The sequence below is a fragment of the Enhydra lutris genome, unplaced genomic scaffold (genome assembly GCF_002288905.1).
Source record: "Enhydra lutris kenyoni isolate GAN:26980312 unplaced genomic scaffold, ASM228890v2 scaffoldscaffold15, whole genome shotgun sequence".
Taxonomy (NCBI): Eukaryota; Metazoa; Chordata; class Mammalia; order Carnivora; family Mustelidae; genus Enhydra; species Enhydra lutris.
In genome coordinates this window covers 3,410,915-3,427,434 of record NW_019154099.1, presented here as the reverse complement: position 1 = coordinate 3,427,434, position 16,520 = coordinate 3,410,915, and the positions used below count along the sequence as shown (strand labels likewise).

At 48.8% G+C, this 16,520-nt stretch overlaps 1 pseudogene; it reads right to left on the bottom strand.

Annotated features, from left to right (window-relative positions):
- Positions 1-8,674: 8,674 nt before the first annotated feature.
- Positions 8,675-15,023, bottom strand: LOC111147170 (annotated as a pseudogene).
- Positions 15,024-16,520: the final 1,497 nt, after the last annotated feature.

Sequence of the window (16,520 nt, the reverse complement as noted above, 5' to 3'; positions counted from 1 at the left end):
TCTCAGGGTTCTGGGATCGAGTCCTGCATCCGGCTCTCTGCTCAGCAGAGGGCCTGCTTCCCTCCCCCGCCCCCGCCTGCCTCTCTGCCTACTTGTGATCTCTCTCTCTCTCCCTCTGTGTCAAATAAATAAATAAAATCTTAAAAAAAATTTAAAAAAAAAAAAGAACCTGCACCAGACAACAGCACCGTGAGGACATTCAGATTTAAGAGGAGGAGCTGGAGGAGACCAAAGCAAGGGGAGCCATCTTATTTCTTTCTTAAGGGGAATCCTAATGGGCTTGGGGTGGAGAATGTGAAGATGATCTCCTGTCTGCTTTGTAGCTCCTTGAGTGCCAGGCTAAGACATTTTAGTCTTTGTTTTTTTTAAAGATTTTATTTATTTATTTGACAGATAGAGATCACAAGTAGGCAGAGAGGGAAGCAGAGAGAGAGAGAGAGGAAAGCAGGCTCCCCACTGAGCAGAGAGCCTGATGCGGGGCTCGATCCCAGGACCCTGGGCTCATGACCTGAGCCGAAGGTAGAGGCTTTGACCCACTGAGCCACCCAGGCGCCCCTAAGAAATTCTAGTCTTGCACTGCCTGACTCCAGTCTGCTTTCCCAGGCTCAGCACCCGTTGTACCCTGCATCCTACTGATGGAAATAGAACTGGCTTCCCCACACACCCTGTGCTCTTCCCATGTCTGACTTGCTCTGACCTTCATCTTGGTCTATCAAAGTCTCTTTCTAGGCTAGCATACTATTTCCTGATTATTCCCTAGTACAAGCCTCTCTCCTTTCTCTTAATCCTGTAACATTCTCTACTATCTTAGGGCATGTATTATATTTTGCCTAGTGCTATAATTATTTAACTTCATGTCTCATGGCTTTTGAGGAAAAAGAGGCAAATTCATCTTTATATTTCCCAGTTTTCTAGCTCAAGATCTGGTATAGAACAGGTACTTAGAAAGTTTTTCAGGTCCCAGGTCCATCCCAGGCTGTGTGAGTTTATAAAATATACCTTCCAAGTATATACAGATTCATGTTCTCTGATCAAAGAATGCATTTCTTCTCATCACACATCTAAAGAATGACAGGATTTGTCTTGAAACTTAGTAGCTTCTAGAGTTCCACCAAAAAGCATCTGTGAGAGTAAGGAAATGGTGCATGTGATTGGGGATTTTTGCCACGGGGTGGCATTTCTAAAACACTGAATGGTGCTTCTAGGTCAGTAGACCTGTACTCAGTGAGGGCATGCTGTGCATAAAGGAAAAACAGGAAGCTCAGTCTGGGCTCGTGCATTTTTCTCTCTTTCTTACAGAAGATATTCTGCTGATGACCCAGATTCATTTTTTGATAGAAATAGTCTTTAAAACATACCAAGTATCGAATATGTTTGGGAATGCATGGAAACATAATAAGATCAACAGACGTCAAATGTCATGGTAATTCCCAAGCATGTTGAAACTCCCAATTAAATGTGTGGCTGAGAATGAAATGATGGTCCTACCATCACTTAATGGAGACAGGATAAATGGAAAATAGAGCAAGGGATGAAAAAGCTCCACCTAAATCATATCAAAATTGGGAGGGACCAAGCTTGTTTAAATATTCATAAATCTGCAAATAAATGGAGTGGCTGGAAAGGTTCTGCAGGATAGTAGTTCTCCAAAATAAATCAGTTCAGACAAACCAAAGAATTCTGAAAATGAGGGCTATGCAAATTGTCTTACATACAATGCATAAAGAATTATGCTTCTGGAAAAATATGGTTTTTATTTTACCTTGTAAATTAGCTATCGAGTGGAAGAACAAATTCTTGAATGGAAATGTGTGCCAAGGTTTATGGCACAGCACGACGGTTTCCTGCCTGGGAGCTTCTTGTTAGATCTGCTGGTAACCAGCTGAGTGACTTTGCCCAATGATCTGTCCATTTTTATACTTTAAAAAAACTGAACATTGGCCAATGAGTGCAGATAGGAACTCTTTGGACCACTAATTAGTCTTACTGGAGAGTTGATGAAGTTCTAGAATCTAGGTGAGGTTCAGTGGGGTGAGGTCCGGAGCCAATGACCAAGAAAGAATTCTTGAGATATATTTGGTGCAAAATGGTGGCTTATTAAAGCATGGGAACAGGACCCATGGGCAGGAAGAGGGGCTGCCCCCAGTTGTGAGGGATGGCAGGTTATGTACCACACAGTTGGGGGAAGGTAAGGGAAAGGGAGGTTTCAACAGAACTTACATATGCTAAAGAGGGCCTACAAGGTACCTGATACCGGAGGTCTTGTGGCATTGATCAAGGTTGTCTTTCCCTTTTAGCAGGCCATTAACATCAAGATAGTTGGGAGATTCCTAATGAATGTCACATTTGTCCCACCTAGGAGTGGTGGGGGTGAGGGGGAGATTGCGAGGTGCCAGCCTTTTGCTTTGTCCTCAGCCAGCCTTCTGCTCCCTCATCAGAGTCACCTATTTTTTTTTTAAGATTTTATTTATTTATTTGAGAGAGAGAGAGAGAGAGCATGAGCCAGGGGGCAATGGCAGAGGGAGAGGGAGAAGCAGACTCCTCCCTGAGCAGGGAACCCAACATGGAGCTCAGTCCTGGGGCTCCAGGATCGTGACCTGAGCCGAAGGCAGACGCTTAACTGACTGAGCCACCCAGGCACCCCAAAGAGCCACCCATTCTTTAGATGCTAAAGTTTAGAGAATTCATCTACCAAGTCTCTTACCCAAACTGCCCTTCCTCATTGAGCACCTACTACAAGCTCTGCCTGCCTGGCACCTGAATATTTGGCAGCCTGGGTGTTCCCATGGAAACCAGTTCTACTCCGGGAGAAATTTCTAGTCTGGCTATAAATTGGGGTTAGCGAGGGCAGCCTCCATCCTGCTAAGAAACAAAGCCAGCCTTTCGTAGGAATAAGAAGTTGGTGCGTTACCACATGTTTTTCCAACATCCTCTATAAAAACCCTTTGTAGTGCTCACTGGATGACCTCTCACTGACCTTTCTCTTATATTCTAAATGCCATTCTCATGCCAAGCTTGATGAGGGTTTTTATTCTTTCTGCAATAATAGGGTTGTCAGACTTAGCAAATAAGGATATAGGGCATCCGGTTAAATTTGAAGTTCAGATAAAAAAACAAAGAATTTTTTAATATATAACTCATGGGACATAGTTACACTAAAAACTATTCTTTATCAATCTGAGATAGACTATAACGGGATATCTTGTTGGCAACTCTATAGAGGGATTCAAAAGTCCTAAATTTCACATTGTTTCTGCTGTTTATCCCTCATATCAGGAAACAATGAGGCACAACCAGGAACTACTTTAGTTACCTGAAAAGAACATGCAATCTCCCCCCTGAAAAAAAATTATGAATAACACATAATAGATACACTTTTTATTAATGAGTGTCCTGAGGGTTGTCTAATCTTTTCCCCGATGCGATAACTACTTCCTTTTAGTCTTTACCTCTTCATTTTCATCTCTGGCACCACTTGTCTCACTTTCTTCAATAAAAAAAGGAAAAATCCTTTATTTCACCTCTGCAATGCGAAGGACAGCGGTTCTCAAATCCTTTAGCTATATGGTTTTCGTACTCCCATGAGTTCCGAGTCCAGTCAGGAACAGCCACCCTATGCCTATTTTGGTTTCCGTTACTGAGTAGTGTGTGTATGAAGTAAAGGTGACCTTCCCACTTCAGTTGAAACATTTGGAAAAGACAATGTTTTCTTTTCTTTCCTTTTTCTCTTTGTTTTTGTTTTTAAATTAGCATAGTTATGGGGGGCGGTCTACCCATGTCTTCAGGGCTCTCTCTTGGCTACTTTTCTTTTAACTATTGACAGCACTCAACACTTCCCTCCGAGGGTCCTCAGGGAGCTGGCGGCCTCCTGCCCAGGACATAGCCTGAAGTCAAGTTGCTTTGCAGTTGTGTTTGGAGACACAGCATTTAAACTTCCATCATTACTAAGAAAATTAAAACAAAACAAAACAAAACAAAACACCCAAACCAAAAAATACTAACTTCCATCATCGCATCAAGTTAGGGGGTCTAGGGAAGAGGGGCTAACTGGGGGAAAAAAAAAACACAACTGCACTTGATTTTATTTATTTATTTGACAGAAAGAGACAGCAATAGAGGGAACACATGCAGGGGAAGTGGGAGAGTGAGAAGCAGACTCTCCACTGAGCAGGGAGCTCGACGCAGGGCTGGATCCCAGGACCCTGGAATCATGACCTGAGCTGAAGGCAGACGCTCAACTGACTGAGCCACCCAAGCGTCCTTACCCTGCACTTTTTTTTACTCATCTCATTTAATCTTCCTGGGGTGACCACAGCAGATAAGCATTATAATTTCCTCCATTTTTCACATGAAGAATCTGAGGCACAGAAAGCCGAGTCGGGAATTCAGATCTTTTGATTCTGATATCTCTGCTCTCATCCTTTTTTTTTTCCCCCCTTCTGGAGGTTTCCCATAGCTATGCTTTAACTTCCTTTTTGCAGCAGCTGAAAATAATAACGCATTTTTGTGTGTTTAATAACACCTTTGTGTGTGTGTGTGTGTGTGTGTGTGTTAAACACATACACGCTCTTTGTTTAACGAATATTGCAAATCTCTAGAAGGATACAAAGTAGAGGCCTCTGCCTCTCCTACTCCTTTTCTATTTCCCCAAGGTAACTATTTCCCTAAGTTAGCCAGTGGTGAGCGGTTTGGGGCCCAGTCCCAGTATTTATTGTGAACATGAACTTCTTGGTGCTTTCTGTTGCTTCATCCATGTCTGCCACAAGCCTGCCTTTCCTTCGCTGGGTGATTTCTTCACAGCTTTCCAGTGTGTTATAGAAGCCTAAAGGGTGTGGGGGCTGGTGTCTCACCAGCTTGGGTATTCAATCCATCCTTGCATGGTCCCTCATTTACTTCAGGAAAAGTCTCTCTTTTGCTGAGGACTTTTTTTCTTTTTTAGTCTGGGAGTGTTTTTTGGCTGGGGAGGGCGTGGGTGTGGTGGTGGATGGGAGGGTAGGAGGGGTGGGAAGGAAAATCGCCGTATTGGAATAAATGAGTGGGTCTTCCTACAGAGAAGAATTTCCTCAGGTGATAGGTCGTGAGGTTTAAGAGGCCTGTTGCGAGGTTTTACTGCAGCCCAAATAATTTATGTCAAACGAAGTGCACCATGGTTTAGCTTTCTGGCTTTCACAGGAGGATTTGTTGGGGTAGCTTAATGTTTTAATAAATTAACTTCAAGCTGGGATTCTATATAAACACAAATTGTCACCTCCCCCACTCCCAAGTCCCTCTTAGACATAGAAATGGGTAATGGCTGAGCAAAATGAGGTGAGTTGGAATTACTGGCCAACTGTGACTTCATCTGAGTTTCACATCTCAGGGAGTAACCATCCATCCAAGGTGCAGGCCCAGCCTTGGGGCCGACTCACAAGACCAATGGAATAGGAACGCAGGGCCCCAATAAGGCAAATGTGTCACCAAAATTCTGATCTTTGTAGATACAAAGGAATGTGTACTTACAGAGTTCTACAGTGGTTCAGACTCTGACTTCTCACTCGATGGCCATCGATGCTAATTTTCCCAGCAAAGCAGCAAGAGATAGAGAAGGAAGGACTCAGAGGGTGGCCTGAGCAGGTGCAGTCTGCCCCCCTCAGGAAGCGGGGTATAGGCAGGTGGAAAGGGCCAGACATGGTGGTCACAGGTTCTTGTCATTGATGGCGGGGTGAACTTGGACATGAAACCTAACCTCTGGGGCCACTGGAAGTTAGTGGACCAGAGGCTCGCCTCCCTGGATGTGTCTGCAAATTCCTTAGTACAGTGCACAGACTAACTGCCTATCAAAGCCCAGCTAGTGTGTGGCCATTACTTTGTGCCATCTGGGTTTTACCATTTCTTTGCTTTTGACACTTTTCTTTCAGAACCTGCAGAGGGTGGCAGAACGCTTTGGTAGGCTCTCCCACCTCTTGTTGCCTCAGGTTCTCGAGGGCCCGGCTCTTTCCAGGTTAGGCACAGCTGGCCCAGGGCCCAAAGCCTGTGAGACTTTTAGGGGCCCATGATAATATTTTAATTTCTCTTCAGATCAGAAGAAAAAACCGCACGTGTTAATGAACACATGGCAATGAATCCAGCCCGCATTAATATTGATCTTTATACTGGTGCAGTCACAAGATAAAATGTTTAATCTTTTTTTTTTTTTTTAAGGAGGAAGAGATTTCAAAGGCAAAAGAGCCTTGAGCCCTCAAATCATGATGCAAACCTGAAGATTCTGGAACTCACTTCAGGCTGTCAGCCGGCAGCTGGAGCTGCCTTTTCGCAAAGGCCTGAAGGGCTGAGGGGATTTGGGAGATACACTTTATCAGCTACTGAACAGCACACATACCTTTTTCTGGAGAAAACCTTCAGTGCCTGCATAAGCAGAGCAAACAGCTTCTGTTTGCCCAGGCGACTTACCAGGTAGGAGTATGAAGGGAGGCCTGAGGGGAGGATGAACGGCACTGAATTCGATGTTTGGGATGAAGGGGGCCACATGAGGGCACTTTTCAAATAGCTAAAGCTTACATCTTAGATCCCATGTTGTGGAGGCCAAGAAAAACAAGGCTGTACCCACCTCGAGTCTAGCCCTGACATAAGTACAGCCATCTTGGCAAAGCAAAAGCTGACACCTTGCACCCCCTCTCCACCCGCTCCCCTCCCCTCGGTAGTATGTGTGACATTCCTCAGCCACCCCTGGCTGCCCTAAAAGAAAAACAAATAGTTAACTTGCAGAGATCACAATCCTGCAAGACAGGAGTCTCCCTCGGTTTACAAATGTCCTAGTGATTTACAACAAAGAAGCTATCTTCTCCATAGCCCAATTTCAAGAGACAAATAACTCGGTTCCTTAAGCCCTAATGTCACCCTCCCCACCATAAAACTGAAGGAGGCTGAGGCAGAAGGAAATGCAAATAAAGTTAAAATTCTCCTAAACCTAAATCTCACTAACAAGGACACTTGATGGGAGAAATGTGAAACTTTGTCTCTAAACCTCCAAGATAGTGTCAGTGATCATTCCCAAGCATATGACCCACTGATACACATCTAGAGGGTCTCACGAGAAGATTTTTATTACTGGTAATGAATAACCTTTTCTCCAGACAATAGCTAGCCCCTCAAGGTCCTGGAGACCTCGCTTCCAAAATTCCTTAGAGTTAGGGTATGGAGTCAACCACCCTCAATTAGACAGAGAACACTCTCGATAATGCAAGTCACACAGCGAGGTTTATTTCCAGCTAGCTGGGGTCCAAGTATCTGCCCAGCCCAGCGGGTTTCAACAAGGACCCCGAGTACTCAAAGCCAAGGGTTCATATAGCATTTCCAAAGCACTTAACACACAGCAATTGTCCATAGCTCCATTCACATCTGGCGCCACACTCTGACACACTCTTACCTTTGCGTCACCCCCAGGTGGTTTAGTGAGATAAGCTCTTTACCAATGCATCTAGTCTGCAGCCACCCGTATTCTGGTGCTTAGGACTGACTTGTTTTCCAAAACTTGTTTTCCAAAACTTGTATTTCTAGCTTGTTTTTCAAGCTTCCCCTAGTCCCTCCTCCCTCAACTCAGTAAAATGGCTTCCCGGCCTTTGAGATGGCCGTTCTCATGCCAACCCATTCTTACATTCCCCCCTTTAGTTGTTTATAATAAGGAATCCTGCTCATTGGTAGAGCAGTCTAGGGGCCCTCAGGAGCAGGCAACTTCTCATCCTGCTGTCTTAAGACCATGAGCTGGACGGCATTAACACAATCTTTTACAAAATTAATAAGCTTATTCAGAATGCAAGGGCCAAAAGTTAGAATGAGCACAAGCAAAACAAATGGGCCAACTAAGGTAGAAACCAAGGTGGTGAACCAGGGGGTCCTATTAAACCAAACCTCAAAGCAGTTCTCCCGTGCCTCCCTCTCCTTCTTCCTCTTGGCTAATCCTTCTCTCACCTTAGCCATGGATTCTTTTACTACCCCAGTATGGCCGGCATAAAAGCAGCATTCTTCTAACGCGGTACATAGTCCCCCTTGTTGGAGGAACAACAAGTCAAGCCCTCTTCTATTTTGGAGTACCACCTCGGACAGGGAGGTGAGAGATTTTTCTAAATGACTTATAGAGGTCTCTATTCTTTCTAGATCCTCATCTATGCCTGCCCTCAGAGATGTCATTCCTGTTTGTTGAATAACCAGGGAGGCTATGCCAGTCCCAGCCCCAGCTACTCCTAAGCTGAACAAGGTAGCAATAGTTAGTGCAGTGATGGGCTCTCTTTTACTTCTCTCACTTGTGCCTTTACTCCAGTGAGAATACATGTGTTCCTCGGGGTGGTAGAGGATGCGGGGCATCAGAGCCACCAGGACACAGAACTCCTCAGAGGCATTAAAGACCGAGGTCGAGAGGCACGGGGTGAGGCCAGTCTTTGAACATATCCACCATCCATTATTTTCTGGGATTAGCCACTCTGGGCCACCTCTCCCACTAGGGGTGTTATCTATGGAAGTGCAAAGACTTCGTTTAACTTGCAGCACTCTCCCTAGGCAGGTTCCATTACCGCTCACTCGCTGTAGGGTTAGACCGATTTTACGGTCCCCCCATGAACATTGAGAGGGGTTCTCATTTGATAATACATTATAGGTGGCATTTAGCCCTATTGCTTCATAAAACGGAGGCTTCACATCATAACACATCCAACATGAGGCCGTGAGATTAGGGCTGGTGGCGTTAAGGGTCTCATACATAGTAAGCATTAGTTTCCGTAAGGAGTCTTCAGTGGCCTGTGTACTAGGTGCCGGAGAGATTATAGGGGAGTTAGTCTGGGGTCTTATGGTCCTGTTTGTGATTTTTTTTTTTTTTACCTGGGTTCTTGGTAGGGGCAGGGGAAGCTGGAGGAGCCTTTCGGCCAGCTGGAGAGCCAGCACCCTATTTGGACCTACCGGAGTATTACTCATCTGTACTGCCTCAACCTTCAATCTAACAAAAATAGTGGATCCCGCATGTCCCTCGTATTTGTAGAACACTATTCCCCACTGTTTTCCTTGAATCCAGTTGTTAACCCTTTCCTGTCTTCCCTGGTCAGTGAACTGAACTCAGATCCTGTCTGAGTCTTGAGGCGAACAAGGCCCTCGAAGGAGAGGAACGGCTGCCCCTCTAGGCTTTCCTTGATTAACAAAAGCAAATTTTAGAGAGTCTGGTCGTGAAACCGCCCACCTCCAATCCCGGTCATTAGAGGTGACACAGGCCCAACTCTTACAGAAGAAATATTGGACCCCCCCCAACATTGTCGGCCCTTAGAGTGTCCTGGGCAGGCATAGAATCCATAGCTATGAGCTAAATTGGGTGCCGTGGACTCGTAATCAGGGATAATATCCCTGAAGCAGAAGGTTAAGTCTGGCCACCATGTGGCTAGTGGGGCCACGCAGGTGGTTTCGTTGAGAGTCCTACCAGTCTCTCCATCGGTCAGGATCCATGTCTGCTTATAAGGCTGATGAGGGTTGGTTCCTTTTCCAGTCGTTGAGCAGGGTCAGGACCAGCAGCCACTTCATCATCGGATGGGAGATTCGGTGCGTCCCTGAGGTCTGGAGAGTTGTAGCTTCAGGGGATTATCAAGGTGTTGTCCCACGGTCCACTCCCTGGCTTGTCTCTGCTCGGTGGCTGGGCGTACGTGGGAGTGATGGACCCAAGGCCCAATGCCGTCAACCTTTAAGGCAGTGGGGGTAACCAGAACAACCACATAAGAACCTTTCCATCTTTCTTCTAAGGCTCGGGACCTGTGTCTCCTTACCCATACCCAATCCCCTGGGACAATGCCATGTTCCCGATTTGGTGTATCTCCCTGGTCTCATACAAAGAGCGCACCATGGGCCAGATTTCATGCTGAACCTCCTGTAAGGCCTTCAAACTGGCCAGATAATTTGGGGTCACTTTAGAGTCTTGTCTGGCAAGGCACGGACAATAATGGTGGGTGGTCTCCCATATAGAATTTCGAAGGGAGTTAATCCGTGCACATAAGGGGAGTTTCGAACCCGGAATATGGCATAGGGTAGGAGGGTCACCCAGTCCACGCCAGTCTCGAGGGTCAATTTAGATAAGGTCTCTTTTAAGGTTCGATTCATCCTTTCTACCTGCCCGGAGCTCTGGGGACTATATTCACAACGTAACTTCCAATTGGTCCCCACCGCTTGGGCCAGTCGACTTTGCTGATGAAAGCCAGGCCATTATCGGACCCTAAATCCTCGGGACCCCATATCTGGGTATGATTTCTTCTAGTAATGCCTTATCGACAACCTGGGCAGTCTCTTGTTTCGTGGGGAAGGCTTCCACCCAGCCTGAAAGGTGTCAACCAATACCAGCAAGTACTTATACCCATACCTCCCAGGTTTTACCTCAGTAAAATCCACCTCCCAGCTTCGTCCTGGTGCCCTCCCCCGTACCCTCGTACCTGTATGTAGGGGTCCCTTCTTACTGGGTTTCATAGCCTGGCACCCAATACACTGATCCACGATCTCCTGGATCTGGGTTGTTTGTTGGGGGAACCGGAGGCGGGCAGACTCAAGAATTGTCAGCAGTTTTCCCTTTCCTAAATGGGCGGCTTGGTGCAGGTTGGAAAGCAGGAACAGTCCTAGTTTTGCCTGTAGTATCAGTCTTCCCTCTGGATCCCGATGCCACCCATGCCGATCAGGCTCTGGGCAGTGGTGGTTTTGGATCCACTGCAGATCCTCTGGGGTGTAGTCAGGTCGCGGGGGCAGGCGTGGGAGCTCAGGTGTGGGCAGGGCGAGTGCCAAAGTTGGTGAAGCTATTGCTGCCTTTTTGGCGGCCTCATCCGCTCGCCGGTTTCCTTCAGCCTCCGAGGTCCGGGCAGACTGGTGTCCAGGGACGTGGACAACTGCAACTGCCCGGGGCTTTTGCACCGCCGCCAGTAGCCTCTGCACATCTGGGAGATTACGCAGTTCCTTTCCCTCCGCTGTAACAAAGCCCCTCTCCCGGTAGATGGCGCCATGCACATGGACAGTGCCGAAAGCGTAGGGGCTATCGATGTAAACAGTCACCCGTTTCCCTTCAGCCCGTTCTAACGCCTCCGCCAGCGCAATCAGTTCAGCCTTTTGGGCTGAGGTCCCTGGGGGAAGCGAGGCACTCCAAAGGACATGCCCGTCTTGGTCCACCACCGCCGCACCCGCCCTTCGCACCCCATCCATGATGAAGCTGCTTCCATCAGTGTACTAAACCAACTCACTGTTGGGGAGGGCGGTGTCCTAGAGGTCGGGGCGCACCTGGGTGATTTCTGTCATGATCTCCTGACAGTCATGCAGGGGGGCTTCTAGATCCGGGGTTGGCAGCAGGGTGGCTGGATTCAGTGCAGTTGGTTCAGCGAAGATGATCCGAGGTGCATCTAACAGGAGTCCTTGGTAATGGGTCAGGCAAGCATTGGTCATCCACCTACCAGGGGGATGTTTCAGGACCCCCTCGATCTCATGGGGAGTTACTACCTTCAGATGCTGCCCGAAAGTGAGTTTGTCTGCATCCTTTACCATCAGGGCTATTGCCGTGATGATCCTTAGGCACGGGGACCATCCTGAAGCTACTGGGTCTAATCTCTTAGGGACGCTTCCATGGCCCCAGGCGCTGCATCAGTACCCCTTTCGCTATCCCCCTCCTCTCATCCACGAAGAGGGTAAAGGGCTTCAGAGGGTCTGGCAACGCCAGGGCTGGTGCCTTTAAGAGGGCAGTCTTAAGTTCGTCAAAGGCCTTTTGCTGTTTCCGCCCCCAGGCCCAGGGGGCCTTATCTTTGGTTGCCTCATACAGGGGCTTCCCTATCTCAGCATACCCCAGAATCCATAGCCGGCAGTAGCCCGCTGTTCCTAGAAACTCACGGACTCCTCGGTCGAGGTTGGGACTGGGAGCCTGAGAACAGTCTCTTTCAGGACCTCTGTTAACCATCTGGTCCCTTCCTTCAATTTATACCCCAGGTAGGTGACTGTGTGCCTGCATATTTGGGCTTTCTTTGCGCTGGCCCGATAGCCCAATTGTCCCAGTTCCTGGAGGAGGTCTCCAGTGGCCTATTGGCACTCAGCCTTGGTGGGGGCTGCCAGAAGCAAGTCATCTACGTATTGCAGGAGTGTAACTGAGTCATGACTCAGGTGGAACGAGTCCAGATCCTGATTTAAGGCTTCATTAAACAGAGTAGGAGAGTTTTTGAACCTTGTGGTAGTCTAGTCCAGGTTAACTGTCTGGAGGTTCCCGTACTGTCATCATACCATTAGAAGGCAAAAATGTGTTGACTGCTGGGTGCCAGGGCTATGCTAAAAAATGCATCCTTTAGGTCCAGGGTAGTATACCAAATATGTGAAGGGGGTAAGTGACTTAGCAGGGTGTAAGGGTTGGGGACCGTGGGGTGGATGTCCTCGATCCTCTTATTTACTTCCCTCAAGTCCTGGACTGACCTGTAATCCTTTCCCCCCTGGTTTCTTAACAGGGAGAAGTGGGGTGTTCCAGGCGGAGTGGCAGGGTTTCAGTATCCCAGCTTCTAAGAGGCGGTTAATGTGTGGGGCAATCCCTTTTCGTGCCTCAGTGGGCATGGGATACTGGTGGACCTGGATAGGCTGGGCTGAGGCTTTCACTTCGACCACTACTGGTGTTTGGTGGGCCGCCAGACCCGTACTGCTATCTCTGCCCACGCCTGAGGGTACGTTCTAAGCCAGTAATCCATCTCATGGGGCCACTCTATGGGGGAGGAGGTGTCCTGCAGGGCAAACAGGCGATGCTCATCTATGAGGGACAGGGTTAAAACATGAAGGGGCTGTCCCTAGCAGTCCATTACTTTGATGCCGTCTGGCTCAAAGTGGATACGGGCCTGGACTTTGGTTAGGAGATCACGCCCCAACAAGGGGGCCGGGCATTCAGGGATAACCAGGAAGGAGTGGGCCACTTGGTGGCGGCCCAAGTCCACCTGGCGCCTACTGGTCCATCGATAAGCCTTGGACCCAGTTGCCCCCTGCACCAGGCTGGTTTTCTGAGATAGGGGCTCCATAGGCTTGTTTAAAACTGAATACTGGGCTCCTGGGTCCACCATGAATCCCACTGGTTTCTCCTCCACATACACAGTTACCCAAGACTCGGGGAGGGTATCCGAGTCCCGTTTCCCCTAGTCACTGTCCATTCCTGCCAGCAAAACCCGAGCGTCCTGTCTGGTCTGGCCCTGGCGCTTGGGGCCTTCCTTCTTCCAATGTCCATATTCTTTGCAGTTTGTGCATTGCCCCCTATCTAGCCTGGGCCACAGTTTTCGAGGTCGGGTCGGTCCGGCTGGACCCGGTCCCGCCCGGGCTGTGCCCTGCACCCCTGCCAGCAGGATCTTGGCCATCTCCTTTTGCTGCCTTTTGTTCTCCCTACTCAGATGCTCTCTGTCCTCTTTCCTAATTCTTTCCTGTAATTCCCGATTTTCCTTCCTGATCTGATCCTCCCTTTCCTCCAGAGTCTCCCGAGTGTTAAAAACTCTCTCTACCACTTTCATCAGATCCCGAATGGTCATTTCTCCCAATCCTTCCTGCTTATATAATTTCTTTCTAATATCTGGGGCAGCCTGGTTTATAAAAGACGTAATTACAGCTGACTGATTCTCCTCTGCCAGGGGGTCCAAAGGGGTGTACTGCCTATAAGCATCATAGAGGCGTTCTAAGAACAGGGCCGGGAGACCTGCCATAAGAGTCTTTGTGGTAAACTGGGAGACGCTCCTTACCTTCCACGTTCCCAAAATCCCAATCCGGTCTATTCAAGGGGAAGCGCTCATCGATCAGGTTCGGCAATGTTGTTGGCCGTCTGTTGTCACCGGGGACATTCTTTCTGGCCTCAGTGAGGATCTGCTCGCGCTCTTCGGTAGTGAACAAGGTCTTAAGGAGCTGCTGGCAATCGTCCCATGTGGGGCTATGTGTATGCATGACAGACTCAAACAGGTCAGTCAGGCCCCTCGGGTCTTCAGAGAAAGGGGGGTTTTGAGACTTTCATTTATACAGATCACTGCTTGAAAAGGGCCAATACTGGTAAGATCGTTCGCCATCTGGGCCAGTACCTCCCAGGGCCCATACGGGGAGAATGGCTGCCCCGGCTGAGATGGAGGAGGATGGTTCCTCTTCTGGGGTCTCCTCCCGGTGCCTACGAGGCCTTAATCCCCACACCGGTCCCTGGGCCAGGGCTGGGGCAGCTGACGGGGAGGCGGATGAGTGAGGGGGCTCGGGAAGGGTGGCCGCTTCAGGTTGGAGAGGCTCCACAGGCGCTTATGGAGGAGGGGTTTCTTCAAAATCTAGGTCTATCAGGGAGGGGTAAAGGTCTGACCCTTCCTGTAAGACAGGTTTCTTGGATGGGTTCCCTGGGAGTTTCGGTTGGGCCATAAGAGCGGGTGCAGTAGAGTGGTGGGGGGCCCGAGAGACGGCCAGCACCCGGGGGGGGGTGGAATCCTCCGGCTTCTCGGGGACAATGGTTTCAGCCAGGAGGGAGGACTCTCTACCAAAGCTTGCCACATGAAAATATAGGGATATTGGCCCGGGTGGCCCTGTAGTCCGGTCCGGTTGATCACATCTTGGACTTTCTTAATAATGACCAGAGAAAAGGTCCCCTGGGGTGGCCAGCCCACCTTAAAAGTAGGCCATTCTGCAGAGCAGAGGGTATCAAACTTACCTTTTTTTACTTCCACGCCATAATTGTGAGCCTTGGAGCGGATCTCAGGGAAGGGGTTCAGGAGCAGGGTCTTAGGCGTTACCTGAGCCTGTCCCATTATTATTACAAAAAGAAGCCAGGAAAAAATAAGAGACACAAAGCCAGCAAACACACAAATTCGAAACGAGTTTTCTAACACCCACAAGCCGGTCAGCTACACTACATCCACAGGCGCCGTCCTACTCACACAACACTCAGGATCCTTATCTGGCCGTCCAAACAGCATCCACTGTGGACGTCGTTCTGGCACCCTTTTGTTGGGGTCGTCTCCAGCGACTTCCAGTAATGGAGCCTCCAGGGTCGCAACCCGCTCCTTCCTTCCCATGAGAATTCTCAATTGGGACCGGGCAGAGACCTGTTTCAGTCTCTCCAGTCGAGGACCTGTTTCAGTCCTCCCCTCTTGGAGGTGGCCAATCCTCCTTCCGCGGTTCCTTTAGTTAAACCTCGGTATCGGGGAGTTGTCTGTCTCTCTGAGGAGGGTCTTAAGGTCTCAGTGGAACCTCCAAATGTTAGGGGATGGAGTCGACCACCCCTCAATTAGACAGAGAACACTCTTGATAATGCAAGTCACACAGCAAGGTTTATTTCCAGCTAGCTGGGGTCCAAGTATCTGCCCGGCCCAGCGGGTTTCAAGGGCCCCGAGTACTCAAAGCCAAGGGCTCATATAGCATTTCCAAAGCACTTAACACACAGCAATTGTCCATAGCTCCATTCACATCTGGTGCCACACTCTGACAGCTTACCTCTGCGTCACCCCCAGGTGGTTTAGTGAGATAACTCTTTACCAGAGCATCTAGTCCACAGCTGCCCATATTCTGGTGCATAGGATTGACTTGTTTTCCAAAACTTGTTTTTCAAAACTTGTTTTCCAAAGCTTGTTTTTCAAAACTCGTTTTCCAAAACTTGTATTTCTAGCTTGTTTTTCAAGCTTCCCCTAGTCCCTCCTCCCTCAATTCAGTAAAATGGCTTCCTGGCCTTTGAAATGGCTGTTCTCATGCCAACCCATTCTTACACTTAGAGACTTACATCATCCATAACCCCCTTTTGTCCTCACCCATGGCTGAGTCTACCCCAACTCTGCCTTTTAAAAATCCTGACTGTAATCTGGCTCGGGGTCCAAGTCCCTACTCCGCTGTGTTGGGTACACTTGGGCCCAAGCTTAAGCTTGCTGAATAAACCCTCTTGTGATTGCATCGGTGCTTGGCTCCTTGGTGGTCTCTCAGACGCGAAAACTCGGGCATAACATTTGGAGGTCCTACTGAGATCTGGGAGACTCCCAGTACCCCACCCAGAGGGTCTTGCGCCGGCTGGTGAGTGCACTCGTTGTCATCTGTTTGCGCGCACACTTTGAGAGCTCCAATCTGCATTTTTTTACCCGTAGGAATTCCAACTTGTACTAGGGTTGACGTTGGCTCAAGTGGACGCGTGGCGGGCCGTCGACCAGGGGGTCTTGTGGAGACATCCCTTGCCCCACAGGGGGTTCGAGTCCCCCGCCATTTCAGGGGGTTAGAGTCCCCCTAAGTGGTCACCAGGGTGTTCATGGTCCCCCAAGGCAGCCAGGGGGTTCGAGTCCCCCTAGGCGGTCTGGCATCTTGTTTTTGTTGTCTGTTGTGCTGTTTGTTAAGTTTATGGGGATTTTTGGAAGAGACGTCCCTTACCCCCGCCTGGAGGACAAGATCCTCATCTGTGAGTGTGAGGAGAGCTGGCTGCTGTTACGATGGGATTCTCCCTTAACTTCCTTTCAGTTTTGTCTTTGTGGCTGTGCTGGGTGTTTGTCTTTGTGAGTGTGTTCTTATTGTCATTGGTGTCTTTGTCTTGTTGT